The sequence below is a fragment of the Chinchilla lanigera genome, unplaced genomic scaffold, assembly GCF_000276665.1.
Source record: "Chinchilla lanigera isolate Chin_1 unplaced genomic scaffold, ChiLan1.0 scaffold00063, whole genome shotgun sequence".
Classification (NCBI taxonomy): Eukaryota; Metazoa; Chordata; class Mammalia; order Rodentia; family Chinchillidae; genus Chinchilla; species Chinchilla lanigera.
The window spans coordinates 7,698,419-7,702,990 of record NW_004955464.1 but is presented as its reverse complement, the minus strand read 5'-3'; positions in this window follow the sequence as shown (position 1 = coordinate 7,702,990).

Sequence of the window (4,572 nt, the reverse complement as noted above, 5' to 3'; positions counted from 1 at the left end):
CGCGGCTTAGCACCCGCTGCCGCAGGGCGGCTCGCGCGCGCCTTCTCGGCCCGTCGCTGCCATTTTACAGATGCGGAGACTGAGGCACGCAGCGCGTGTGGCCGCGCAGGGCCACTCAGTAATGCAGCGCTGCTGGCGGCAGAGCTCCCGCGCTACCCCTGCACCCGGCGGGCCCCGCCCCGGGGTCCCAGCGCCAGTGGGGCACGACGCTCCTCAGAGGCTCGGAGGTGGGTGAGCAGCCCCAGGGCTGAGCCGAGCTGGGCTCCTGGCGGAGAGCCCGGGCCCAGGAGGAGTTAACAGTCACCGCAGCCTCTGAGCCCCAGATGCTCTTAACCATGACTCATCACAGCACGTGGCTGCCATTAGCGCTGTCCCTTCGCGAAGGCAGGGGACAGGAGGGGGAGGGGGAGCGGAAGGGAGGAGGGGCTCCAGCTCTCCGGGGTCAGCGCCGAGCTCCAGGGTGTCAGGGGGAACCAGGGGCGCGGGCTGCAGGAGGACAAGTGGACAGATCCCAGGGGAGCCAGGCGGGTGTGGGGCAGGGGCAGGGGTTGGGTGATGACTGCTTACATCAGCCGGACTTCTGGGGGAGGCGGTGGGTTCCCGCCCTGCCTGCGTGTCAGCAGAGAGCAGCTAGATGCTCATTTGCAAGAGTCATCCCAACGCTGGGAGCCTCAGCTACAGGCACACGAAAAGGTAATTAACTACCAAAGCCACCACTGTGATACCCACCAGCAACTATCAGGAATCCAGGTTGGCGGGGTGGGGCTCCCCGAGACGCAGAGACAGAGCTGACAGCTGGAGTTTGTGAGGTAGCGTGTCTAGAGACAGTCCCGGGAGGAGGACCATCACAGTTTCAGGCATCTGCACATGCTGTCCCCTCAGCTAGAACACACACTCCTTATTCACTTGTGTCCCCAGGGCTGGATCAGAAGCTTACCACTGGGAGGCCTCTTCTCCAAAGAAGAATACAATTTATTAATATGAAATTGCAAGGGTCCTCCTTCGGTCCAGAAAAGGTGTGTGAGTGGAGATTCCAGAAGCTTTAAGCTACCTTCACTCCTGGGTAAATCTTTACTGTATTTGACATTTATTTAGCGTCTACCACCTAGCTGGGCATGGTGGCATGTGCCTGTAATCCCAGCACACTGGGAGGCCGAGGCAGGAGGATAGAAAATTGGAGGCCAGCCTGGGCAATTTAGTGATTTAGTAAGCTTCGTCTCAAAAAATTTTAAAACGCCTGTGATATGCTCAGTGCCAGGGCCCAAGGATTCAATCCCCAGTAGGGCAGGTGGGGGAAGAACATGCCATAAGCCCAAAGTCCTCCTTACCCCGCAGGTGTTCCTTCTCCTCAAGAGCACCTGGGTGGCTGGGTCTGGACCTCTCTGGGTACTCACTGCCTAACCCCCTGGCCCATCCTAAGCCCCTTGGCTGTCAGTGCAGGTGAGTGGCGGCGTATACTCAGGCCCTGGGGGAGTAGGAAGAGAGGTTTTTATATGACTGTCTCTGCCATCAAACTAGGAGCTTCTTAAGGGTGGACTCTGGTCAGGTTCATCTCTGTGTCTCCAGGCCTGACATCTGGTGCCTGACTAATCACCAGCCATGCAAAGCCCAGTATGTAGCTGTTTCCCTCTGAGGCAATTATTGTCACAATGGCTGACACACATCAAAAGCTGCTTCCCACCCCACACGGTGCCTCTGTGAGCCTCAGCATCCTCATCAGTAAAACAAAAATAACACTCCCTACCTTCAAAAGGCTGTTGTTAGGATCAAGAATTCATGCATGGTCATCAGCACTGGTGGTTCAGTGGTAGAATTGTCACCTGCTGTCTAGGGCCATACCACCCTGAATGCACCCCATCTCCTCTGATCTCCAAAGCTAAGCAGGGTTGGGCCTGGTTAGTACTTGGATGGGGGAACTGTCACCTGCCAAGTATCCATGCATGGGAAGTGCCCAGAACAAGGCCAGTACCTGGGGATGGCTGGGTGGCTGCTGGTTTCTGCTTTTCTCCCCATTTTACAGATGAGAGCAAAGCCCAGCAAACTCTGCAGCAGCTCCCCCCACCTGACACAGCGCTGGGATCCGGAGCCAGTCAGCTGTGAATCAGAGCATCAGACGGGCCCACCTGTAGGAGGCTCCGCCCACACCACTCCTGGCCCCCAGGAGCCCTGAGTCACCATCATTGTGTCTGAGACCCAACCCAGGTGCCCCTACTCAGATCACAGGCCTACGCCCCCTACCTTGGGCTGACCCATGGGCCCCAGGGCTGGGAGGGCATCCTCAGTCTGGGTCCCTCTCTGCGGGAGACCTGCTTCCTGGTGTTTAATGACTGGGAGATGCCAGGCCTGCCTTCCTCCTCATTCCTTCCACCCTGAAAGACTGCCAGTCCCCACCCCCTCTGTCCCCACGCCCTCCACCGGGGATTGCTTTCACCTGTGCCACCTCTCAGTCCCTGGAAACCTCCTCGAAATGGCCCAGGCAGTCTGTGCTAGCGTAGCCTCCTATCCTACAGACGCGAGAACTGCGAGAACTGAGTTTGACCAAAGTTGACCCCTAGCTTGAACCACATCTTGAGTCCTTATCCTGCAGGGAACGGGAGAAGATAAGCAGGAAGGAGGGATGTTGGAAATGGATCTCAGAAACAAGGTGTGTCAGCCTGTGCCCTTGTCTTAGAAGGAGCTGCAGCTGTGAAGTCAGCTGTGCACCCAGCTCTGAATCTGTCTCCCACTGGTAGACTTGGATAGTGATACAAACTCTCAGGACTCTGTGACAGTGTCTGAGCATTACTCAGGTGGCCCCTTGTCCCTGTTCCTCCTTCAGGCCCCTCCCCAGGCCTTTTCCAGGAAGGAGGTGCCCTTCACAGCCATTGTGGTCTCGGCCAGCCCAGGCTCCCTCTCCCAATCCCTCCCAAGCCCTGAGCCCGGGTCCCTAAGCAGGTTTTTTTTTTAGGGCACAGGCTTGGGCTGGTTAATTCACAAGGGAGCAGGCCCATGGACAGGGCCTGTGACAGACATATTTCCGGCAGTGACTCCTGGGGCTGCTCCTGGATGGGCCTCCTCCCTCCTACCCACTGGGCCCTTACTAATTATGTGTCCTGCGGCACGTCACGGTCCTACTCTCCCTTGGTTTCTCTCTCCCTTCCAGACAGAGGGGAGCTCAAGGGCCTTCCCTGTTCTGATGTCCCTTGTTCCAGGATCCTATTCCTCCATGGTGTACCCAAGTCCAGTGTCCAGCAGCTGCCAAGGGTGGTCCTAAGAAGGAGTGTGGGGCTGGCATGAGGCACCAAGAATAGCTCTGACAGACAGGAAGGGTCGGCACTCTCATGGGGGGTTTCTGACATTAAGTAGCATCCTGTTGGGGGCTAGAACTTGGGCTGCAAGGGAAGATCTGGATGGACATCTGGCCCCACCATGTCCCAGCTAGTCAGACTCAGGTAAGTCATCCCAAGGCAAGCTTGAGGCAGGGTATGGAGTGGCTCAGAGAATATCCTCGAAAGCCAGAACAGCACCCCTGCTCTGACACCCTGGGCCAGGATTTCATCTTTGCAATGGTGATGATGGTGTTACAAGGATCCAATGAGGTAATACATAGAAAGCTCTTGGCCAGGTGTGGGGGCACACATCTGTAGTCCCAGCACCTGAGAGGCTGAGGCAGGAGGATTGCTGGGAATTCAAGGCCAGCCTGACATACCAAGGAGTACCTCAAAAAAGCAAGGAGCACCACCACTGTACATAGCAAGACCATACCTTAAAAAACAAAACAAAAGCTTTTAGAATGGAGCCTCAGCGTTTTTCTTTCAGCTCTAGTTTCCTCGCCTAGGAAGCAGTGATAACAGGATTGCTGTGAGTACCAAATAAACCAAGGAACCCTAAAGGGCCTGGGACTACCTGAGGTAGCCCAGACAGAAGGGCTTCCCACTAGCCATGCTCCTGGGGGCCTTCCCAGGGCCTCAAGGCCTCTCTGGTCGGAGTCATGGGGAGAGTAAAAGATGATGCATGAATAACAGATGTCACATGCTGGCTGGAGGGCCACAGGCAAGGGTGTGTCACCCTGTTACGGCAGCAGAGGCAGGAGAGCACTCTGGAGGTAGGGGACACACGTTCAGTGGTGTCCAGGGAGAGGAGCCAGGACTGAGAGGGGTGGTGCCAGGGGAGAGGAGAAGGGAAGGGAAGATCCAGGTGCAGAGCTGTTGGGCCGAGCCGTTCACCTGACTGTCCTGGTCTGTGTGTGCGGCGCTCTTGGGTCATCTTCTGTCATCCCAGTGTCAAACAGGGGCCTCCCACTCGAGCTCTTAGAAAGACAGCACAGTTAGTGGCCTTCAGTCTGAGACTCAGCTGCTCGGCATGGTGGACGGGGTTTCTCAATCGGAAATGCATCCCGGGCTGTGCTGCTGGGTCACGCAGGCTGTGGGCGCTGGGCAGAGCCAGCTCCGCAAGAGATGAGGGAGGACCCTTGAGACGTTGCTCTGCTCCCTCCAAAGGAATGGAGCGTCTCTGCTGGGCTTCTCAGGGCCGGAGCACCTCACACCCCCGCCCAGGCCTGTTGAGGCTCTTGCAGCCAAAACCAGCCATTGG